This window comes from Oryctolagus cuniculus, chromosome 2 (genome assembly GCF_964237555.1).
Source record: "Oryctolagus cuniculus chromosome 2, mOryCun1.1, whole genome shotgun sequence".
NCBI lineage: Eukaryota > Metazoa > Chordata > Mammalia > Lagomorpha > Leporidae > Oryctolagus > Oryctolagus cuniculus.
Window position 1 is genome coordinate 70,113,867 of NC_091433.1, and position 10,403 is coordinate 70,124,269.

At 42.6% G+C, this 10,403-nt stretch overlaps 1 pseudogene; it reads right to left on the bottom strand.

Annotated features, from left to right (window-relative positions):
* Positions 1-9,860: 9,860 nt before the first annotated feature.
* On the bottom strand, positions 9,861-9,965 carry LOC127490448 (small nucleolar RNA SNORA31; annotated as a pseudogene).
* Between the last annotated feature and the right edge of the window lie 438 nt (positions 9,966-10,403).

The window sequence follows — 10,403 nt, forward strand, 5'->3', positions numbered from 1 at the left end:
ACCCCAAATCCAACTTTTAAAAAAGATTTATTTGGAGCTGGTGCTGTGGCGTACCAGGTAAAGCCGCTGCCTGCAGTGCCAGCATCCCATATGGGTGCTAGTTCGAATCTTGGCTGCTCCTCTTCCAATCCAGCTCTCTGCTGTGGCCTGGGAAAGCAGCGGGGGATGGCCCAAGTCCTTGGGCCCCTGCATCCATGTGAGAGAACCAAAGGAAGCTCCTGGCTCCTGGCTCCTGGCTTCGGATCAGTGCAGCTCTGGCCATTGTGGCCATTTGGAGAGTGAACCAGTGGATGGAAGACCTTTCTCTCTGTCTCTCTGCCTTTCCTTCTCTCTCTGTGTAACTGTGACTTTCAAATAAATAAATAAATCTTTTTGACAGGCAGAGAGAGAGAGAGAGAGAGAGAGTGATCTTTTTGTCTGCTCGTTCACTCCCCAAATGGCCACAACAATCAGGCTGGGCCACACTGAAGCCAGGATCCAGGAACTCCACCTGGGTCTCATGGGTGAGTGGCATGGTCTCAAGTACTTGTGCCATCATTCACTGCTTTCCAGGAACATTAGTAGGGAGCTGGATTGTAACTGTAGCACCTTGGACTCCAACCAGCACTTTGACATGCAATGTAGGTGTCATCAATGGTGGCTTAACCACTGTACTACAGCAACAGCTGCTTTTCTTACTTCCAACTTCATACACATTGGCTCTATAATGACAATTACAATTAAATATGAAAATAGTTTTCCTTTTTGAGGGTTTATTCTATATCAAGCATTATGTTACATGCTTTATGGTATCTTATCTAATAATTACAAAATCCCAAAGAGATATGTATTTTCTTGAGGAAATAGGCCAAGAGAAGTTAATAAATGACACACTCAATTAAAAACCTTATTTTTCTTATTTTTTCCTTTTTTTAAACTTTTATTTAGTAAATATAAATTTCCAAAGTATAGCTTTTGGATTACAGTGGTTTTTCTCCCCCATAACTTCCCTCTCACCCACAACCCTCCCATCTCCCACTCCTCCTCCCATTCCATTCACATCAAGATTCATTTTCAATTATCTTTATTTATTTATTTATTTATTGACAGGCAGAGTGGACAGTGAGAGAGAGACAGAGAGAAAGGTCTTCCTTTGCCGTTGGTTCACCCTCCAATGGCCACCGCGGCCGGTGCCCTGCGGCTGGCGCACTGTGCTGATCTGATGGCAGGAGCCAGGTACTTATCCTGGGGTGCAGGGCCCAAGCACTTGGACCATCCTCCCCTGCACTCCCTGGCCACAACAGAGAGCTGGCCTGGAAGAGGGGCAACCGGGACAGAATCCGGCGCCCCGACTGGGACTAGAACCCGGTGTGCCAGCGCCACAAGGCAGAGGATTACCCTAGTGAGCTGCGGTGCCAGCCTTCAATTATCTTTATATACAGAAGATCAATTTAGTATATATTGAGTAAAGATTTCAACAGTTTGCACCCACACAGAAGCACAAAGTATAAAATACTGTTTGAGCACTAGTTATAGCATTAATTCACATTGTACAATACATTAAGTACAGAGATCCTACATGGGGAGGAAGTGCACAGTGACTTTGATGGCCCATTCTTTCCTCTGGGATCTCACTTGCAGAGATCTTTCATTTATTTTTCGATAGCTATACAATCATATCCACTAGGAGCCAAATATTGGAGGAAATGATACCTGATTCTGAGTTTGAACAGGGAAAACAGACACTAGGTGAATAAATACTATTTATGAGCGGTGCCATGAAAAGGTATTATGAGCAGGGAGACGACTAAGGGTGGGAGCTAACGGCAGAGAATTCTTCCTCCAGGAGGTGATGTTAAATTGCGCTCTGAGGAGTGAACAGGAATCAACTTGACACTATACAACGGAAACTTCAGGGGGAGACCCTGAGGAAGGATACAAATGAACTCCAGTCATAGACTGCAGTCCTGCAAAAATGATAGGAGGTGTCTGTTTCTACAGCCCTGCCAAGAGCCGGTTGTCAAAATTTTGTGTGCCCGGCTTTGTGGCTCGAAGGGTTAACTATTGCCAGCAAGGCAATGTCAGCATAATGAAGTGTCCCTTTCAGTCCCAGCTGCTCTGCTTCCTGTTTAGCTCTGTGCTAATGCACCTGGAAAGCAGCAGATGACCCAAGTACCTGGGCCCCTGCCATCCGTGTGGGAGACCCAAATGGAGTTCCTGGATCCTAACTTCAGCCTGGCCACCGCTGCCTGTTGCAATCATTTGGGGAATGAACAAGCAGATGGAAGTCTTTTTTCTCTCGCCTTTCAAATAAATGAATCTTTTAAAAATAGTATTTTGTGAATCTCATGAGTAAGAAAAGTTATCTCAAGGTAGACTCAGTTTGCATTCCTTATTATTAAACTATTTTCATAAGCATAAGAACTATATAATTTTATTTTTCTATAAATTATCGCACAGTGTGTTTTCCTGTTTACTCATGTTTTTAAAGAAACTTTCTATAAATAAATTCTTATATATGAGATATGTAGTTGTTTTCTTTTTTAAAAAAAGATTTATTTATTTTTCACTTGAGAGTCAGAGTTATACAGAGAGAGGAGAGGTAGAGACAGAGAGAGAGGTCTTCCATCCGATGATTCACACCCCAATTGACTGCAACGGCCAGAACTGCGCCCATCCGATGCCAGGAGCCAGGAGCTTCCTCTGGGTCTCCCATGTGGGTGGAGGGGCCCAAGCACTTCGGCCATCTTCTACTGCTATCCCAGGCCATAGCAGAGAGCTGGATTGGAAGCAGAACAGCCGGGATTAGAACCGGCACCCATATGGGATGCTGGCGCTTCAGGCCAGGGCATTAACCGGCTGCGCCACAGCGCCAGCCCCTCTTTTTTGTTTTTAAGACTTGTTTATTTATTTATTTGAGGAGTTGAGTTACAGAGAGAGGGAGAAACAGACAGAGGGAGACAGAGAGAGAGAGAAGAGGTCTTCCACCCGCTGGTTCACAAATGGCCACAATGGCCAGAGCTAGTCCAATCTGAAGCCAGGAGCCAGGAGCTTCTTCTGGGTCTCCCACATGAGTTCCGGGCCCAGGCACTTGGATCAACTTCCAATGCTTTCCCAGGCCATTAGCAAGAGAATTGGATCTGAACAGGAGCATCTGGGACTCAAACCCATATAGGAAGCCAGTGATGCAGGTGGAGGCTTAACCTACTACTAGGCCACAATGCCAGCCTCATGTAGTTGTTTTCTAATTTGTCTTTTGTATTTCATTTTTATTTATTTATTTATTTATTTATTTAATTTTTGGTCATGTAGAAAGTTTCAAATGTTTTTAGTTACATCAATTTGTGTTTTTGTCATTTTTGAGTTTACATTAGTCTGAACAGTCTACTACAATGCAGTCTTATAAAAATATTCTTCTTGGGGCCAGCACTGTGGCGTAGTGGGTAAAGCCACTGCCTGCAGTGTTGGCATCCCATATGGGTGCCAGTTCAAGTCCTGGGTGCTCCAGTTCCCACCCAGCTCTGTGCTATGGCCTGGGAAAGCAGTAGAAGATGGCCCAATTCCTTGAACCCCTGCACTCACATGGGTGACCCGGAAGAAGCTCCTGACTCCTGGCTTCAGATCAGCGAAGCTCCGGCCATTGTGGCCAATTGAGGAGTGAACTAGCGGATGGAAGACCTCTCTCTTTCTCTCTCTCTCTCTCTCTCTGCCTCTCCTTCACTCTCTGTGTGACTCTAACTTTCAAATAAATAAATAAATAAATCTTAAAAAAAATTCTTCTGGGGTGGGTGTTATGACACAGCAGGTTAAACCATCCCATGGGTTGTCGGCATCCAATGCTGTAGTGCTAGTTGGAGTCCCAGCTACTCTGCCGTTGATTGTTTTCTGATAATGCTACTAGGAAAACAGAAGATGACTAAAGTGCTTGGGTTCCTGCCACCCATCTTGGAGATCAGGATGGACTTCCTGACTCTTGGCTTCAGCCTGGCCAGCCCTAGCTGTTGCGTCCATTTAGAGAATGAACCAGTGCATGGATTCTCTCTCTCTCTCTCTCTCTCTCTCTCTCTCTCTCAACCTTTCAAACAAATAAACAATCAATTAATAAATAAAGATTTAGAAGCATTCTTTTTAAAGGACGATGCTTGGGATGTTGTCATCTCATATCATAGTGCCTGGGTTTGAATCCCAACTCTGCTCCCAATTCCAGCTTTCTGCTAATGTGCACCCTGGGATGCAGTAGGTGATGACTCAAATACTTGGGTCGCTGCCACCCCTGTAGGAAATCTGGGTTGAGTTCCTGGCTCCTGGCTTCAGCCTGGCCCAGATTGGGCTCCTAAGAGCATTTGGGGAGTGAATCAGTGGAAGGGAGATCTCTTTTTCTGTCTTTCAAATAAGTAGTCTTTAAAAATCTGTGCTGTGTCCACACTAGAGAATACTAAGAAGCAGTTAAATGCAGAGAACATTTAAAAGCACAGAAAAATAATTGACGAGGTATTGTTTTGAGGGCGGTGTGGCACAATGACAGGGGATGTAGCTTGTCTTTTGGCCCTGCTGTCTGGAGCATTTGTGGGTGCACGGACACAGCACCTGAGATTTATACAGGAAGTTCCAGTGGGTATGAGCTAAAGCAGGATTAGCAATGAGCTACTACTCACTGAGACTAAGTGCCAGTTATGAGGATTCATTTTATTGTCTCTCTACTTTTGATGTTTGAAAATTCCATAAAAGTACAACAATAAAAAGAATATAAACTCATTAAAGATTGAAAAATAACTGAAGCATAAAAGTAAGGAAATTATTCCACAACAGCGTCAGCTGTTACTTTATTGTGCATTTAAGGCAGGCTCTTATTGAGGAGACATATTTGTAATAAATGTTTTGATATACTAGACAATCAGGGATCTGGGGATTAAATGAGATGATCCATGTAAATTATTTAGTGCATAATTCTCAGCACATATAAACCTAAAAGTGTTTTTTTTTCCAGAAGCTGATTTTATGACAAAATATTATACAGTGATATATATTTTATATCTATCGATAGCTATCATCTAGGCATAATTTGCTTTTAACAGCTACATAGTGTTTCATAATTTATTTAGCCAATCTCCTACTGACATTTCCCCTCTTGTCACAATATTACATTGCATATCTTGTAATACATATTTGTGAATCTGTTTCCATGAGGTTAGTCCTAGAAGAGACCTCCTGTATCAAAGCCAATGCATTTAATACATTTTTCCACTTTACCCTCAAAGGCATTGTGCTCCCCTACATGAGAAGTTATGAGAAAGCCTGATTCCCCATAGCTGTACCATGAAGGCTTTCAAAACCTTTTCCCAGAGGGCCAGCATCCCAGTGAAGTGAAATAAGCTGCCACCTGCAAAGCTGTCATCCCATATGGGTGCCAGTTCCAGCCCTGGCTACTTCTAATCCAGCTCGAGAATGCAACAGAGGATGGCACAAGTGGTTGGGCCCCTGCACCCAGGTGGGAACCTGGAAGAAACTCCTGGCTTCTTCCTGGTCTAGCCCTGGCTATTGTGGCCATTTGGTGGGTGAACCAACAGATGAAAGACCTCTCTCTCTCTCTCTCTCTCTCTCTCTCTCTCTCTGCATCTCTCCTTCTATCTCTAAAACTATGCCTTTCAAATAAATTTTTTAAAAAATCTTTAAAAAAAAGAAGAAACCTTCGAGGGCTGGCACTGTGGCATAGCAGGTAAAGCCACTGCCTGCAGTGCCTGCATCCCATATGGGCACCAGTTTGAGTCCTGGCTGCTCCACTTCTGATCCAGCTCTCTGCCATGGCCTGGGAAAGAGGTAGAGGATGGCCCAAGTTCTTGGGCCCCTGCACCCACATAGGAGACCCAGAAGAAGCTCCTGGCTTCGAATCAGCTTCACTCTGGCCGTTGTAGCCATTTGGGGAATGAACCAGTGGATGGAAGACCCTTTTCTTTCTCTCTACCTCTGCCTCTCTGAAACTCTGCCTTTCAAATAAATAAATAAATCTTAAAAAAAAAAAAACTTCACCCACGTTAAAAAAATCATCTTCTTTGTGCTTAAATTTGTATTCTAAGTATTGTTAGTGAGGGAAAATACGTATTTATTGTCTATTTTTATCTCTGCCACAGTGAAATACCTTTTTATATTCTTTGTTTTCCTGTTGAACTCTGGCTTTTCCTTATTGGTTTGTTCTTTATGTTATGACTATTAATATTTTGTCATATATGTTGCAGAACATTTTCCCTTGTCTGCCACTTGTCTTTAACTTCGTGTAGTTTCAAATATTTCAACTTTTACTTTACGATATTTAGGGTTTATGGCATTCCTGGAAAAGCCTTTTCTATTCCAAAATTATAAAACTGTTTCTTCTATAGTTTCTTTCATGGGGCTGTGTCGCTCCCCTTCTTCGTGGAGGAACGACACAGGACCCTGCGCTGTTCTTTCGTCTGCTCGGCCCTCCCCGGGTTTGCTGCTGGTTCTTCCCTGGTTGGCTACTGTCCCTTCCACCTCCGTGGAAGGGTGGTTCCCCCTAGCCACTTTCCCCACTTCCGCGGGGGAGCGGCACACCGCCGGCCGGCTCTCTCGGGGGCTGCACAGGTGTTCCTTCAAATAGATGTTCCTGGTGCATGTTGTCTCTCTCCTCCTTTATAGTCCTCTTCCACCAATCCCAACTCTGCTACCCACACGCCGAGTACGCTGCTCTCCTCCAATCAGGAGCAAGATCAGCTCCTGCAGCTCAATCAAATTGGCGAGAGGCAGCTGCGTAGAAGTTGTTACTCCCTTCTCAGCGCCATATTGTGGGAGAGCAGATGCATAGAATAAGTCTTAATTCCAGTAACTTAGTCTAGTCCGAGTTGCTCCCCACAGGGCTGGATTAATTTATTTGCACTTCTGTCTTTAATCCAACTGGGATTTATTACTAGGAAAAAGACGTACCTTTTATTCTTAAATGCAGAGTCAACTGTCCCAACCTGTTTATTGAATAATTTATTGTCTATATCTAGTTGACAGTTCCCAACTCATCATTTTTTTGGATATTATTTATTGGCTCTTTTCACACATTTATTAACCCATATACACTTTAGAACCATTTGTTGTGTTCCAAGATAATCCTGAAGGGACTACGTTTGGAATAGTTTTAGAAATTAGAGAATTGTTTGTTGTCTATTACCAAGTGTTCCATTTAGGAGCACAGTCTGTCTTTCACTTTTGAGAACTTTTCAATAACCTTTAATATTAACTTCCTCATAAATCTTTCATATTTCTTATTAATTCTAGGCATTTTATAATTATGAGACTTTTAAAAATTTCACTGAATTAATCATTTTTGCCATTCTGTTCTTTAATTCAGTCATTGCTAAGGTAACATCTACAACACACTGTGGATCTTTGTGTGTGTGTACACTTTACAGAAACTTTTGGGTACATTATTTCATTTGCACAAATTTCAGCACTGTAAAGCCCAGCCACTACACTACCCAAGAAAAATCAATGTAGTAACAACCAAAATATGTGAAAGAATATTTATAGGCCTTTCATTCACAATAACTAAAAATTGGAAACATCGCAAATGTCTACCAATAGGAATAGATAAATTGTCATTTGAATATAGTGGGATACTACACAGACAGCAGTAAAAAATAAGTAAATAAAAGAAAGAAACGAACAACATGGGAAAATCTCATAACAATTACTAATAGGCAATGTGTGGAACTGAAACTGACGCTTTGAGAAGCAATGACTTTGAACAATCTTTGTCTCAGCTGCTGAGGAAGAGTTGTTTTTTTTTATATTATTTGTTGAAATCTTTACTTAACATAGAGTTAATTTTATGTGTATAAAGTTAATAGAAAATAGGTCTTAGGAAAAAAAGAGTGGGAATAGGAGAGGGAGGAGGAAGAGGGGCGGGAGGGCGGGTATCGTGGGAAGAATTACTGTGTTCCTAAAGTTGTAATTATGATATGTATGAAGTTTGTATTCCTTAAATAAAAGGTTTCTGGGGTTGGGGAAGAATAAATACTAAAGGGAGGCCATAGCCTTCCTGGAGCTCATTTTCTTTCTTTCTTCTTTTTTTTTTAATAAAAAATTCTTTACAAATAAAAAAAAATCATGGAAAAATCTCATGACAATTGCTTTAAGCAAAAGAAACTTCATATATACAGAAATAAATAATCGTTACATGATATAAATTCCAGAACAAGCAAAACTCATTTTGTAGTAAAAGAATAATGGGGCCTTCTTAGGAGGAAGTTAGGTATTGTCTAAGAAGGTTATTGGATGACCTATGGAACATTACACTCTTTCGAATCCTGATCTGGAGTGGAGAGGGGGTATCACTGGCTTATAAATGTACACATCCTTAAAATGTGTCTTTGGCAACCAATTTTTTTTTTTTTTTTAAGAAAGAGAGAAAAAGAAGAATACATCTAAGATGTATTCATTCTATACAACATAAATTTTTTTTAAAGATTTATTTTATTTATTTGAAAGAGTTACAGAGAGAGGTAGAGACAGAGAGAGAGGTCTTCCATCCGATGGTTCACTCCCCAGATGGCTGCAATGGCCAGAGGAGCGCTGATCTGAAGCCAGGAGCTTCTTCTGGGTTTCCCACGTGGGTGCTGGGGCCCAAGGACTTGGGCCATCTTCTACTGCTTTCCCAGGCCATGGCAGAGAGCTGGATTGGAAGAGGAGCAACCGGGACTAGAACCGGTGCCCATATGGGATGCTGGTGCTTCAGGCCAGGACTTTAACCAGCTGCGCCACAGCGCTGGCCCCATTTTTTTAAATTTATTAAGAAGTAAGCTTAATTTTTTTCTTTCTTTCTTTCTTTCTTTCTTTCTTTCTTTCTTTCTTTCTTTCTTTCTTTCTTTCTTTCTTTCTTTCTCTTTGACAGACAGGCAGAGTGGACAGTGAGAGAGAGAGAGACAGAAAGGTCTTCCTTTTGCCGTTGGTTCACCCTCCAATGGCCGCCATGGCCGGCGCACCGCACTGATCCGATGGCAGGAGCCAGGTATTTATCCTGGTCTCCCATGGGGTGCAGGGCCCAAGCACTTGGGCCATCCTCCACTGTACTCCCTGGCCACAGCAGAGAGCTGGCCTGGAAGAGGGGCAACCGGGACAGAATCAGGCGCCCTGACCGGGACTAGAACCTGGTGTGCCGGCGCCGCAAGGCGGAGGATTAGCCTAGTGAGCCATGGCGCCGGCCAGAAGTAAGCTTAATTTTTAAGAAGTAAACTCCTTAGGACAACTGTTGCAGCAGAGAGCCGTAAGCCACTGCTTGTGAAGCCAGAACGCTACATCGGGGTGCCAGCTTCCTGCTGATATGCATCCGGGGAGGCAGCAAATGGTGGATCCAGTTCTTGAGTACCTGCTGCCCACGTGGGAGACTCAGAAGTTCAAGGACCTTATTTATTCATTATTTGAAAGGCAGAGTTGGGGGAGGGTATGTTGGGGCAGGGTAGGAATCTTCCATGTGCTGGTTCACTTCCCAAATAAATGACAACAGCTAGAGCTGGACCAATCTGAAGCCAAGAGCCAGGAGATTCTTCCGGGTCTCCCATGCAAGTGCAGTGGCCCAAGGACTGCTCTCCCAGGCCGTCGCAGAGAGCTGGATCAGAAGCGGAACATCCAGACTCGAACCGTCACTTTTATGGGATGCTGGCTCGGCACTGCAGGTGGCATCTTTACCCGCTACGCCACAGCGCCGGCTCCCCCTAATTTATTTTTAATACAAAAAATACACATTCACACAGGAATACATTGAAAGGAAATACATTAAAATGTTAACAATAGTAATTTATTTCCAGGAGGTAGAATTTGATGATGTTAATCCAAATTTTCTATATTAGTAGTTATTAACATTTATTATTATTATTATTTACAGATGTATTCCCCAGTTCAATCTGGGCTGCCACAAAGAAAGTGCAGGGATTTTTCTTTTGCACTCTCTAAAAATGAAAACAGCATATCCAAATCCTAGAGTGTACCTTTAAAGCCAGACATCCTTTAAATTCTGAATTAGTAACTGTTTTCTGCAAAATCCATAGCTGCAACAACAGCAAGCCAGAAATTTCAAGGTGAGGGTTTAATCATTTAACACTGGGCCTGTGAATTGATGGAGATTCTGCAAAAGAGAAAGTGTAAGCCTCCATGTGGATCCAAACAATATTGCAAGTGTTGTGCTAAGGAAGTATCACCAATTACACAGTTCAAGAAAGGGTCTATGTGAAGATATCAACTGAAAAGAGGAAAAGAGTACTGTGACACACAGAAAACAGGTTTTAAAAACGACCTCACAATGGGCAAGACTTTTCTTTTTTTTTTTTTTTTTTTTTTTTTTGACAGGCAGAGTGGACAGTGAGAGAGAGACAGAGAGAAAGGTCTACCTTTTGCTGTTGGTTCACCCTCCAATGGCCACAGCGGCC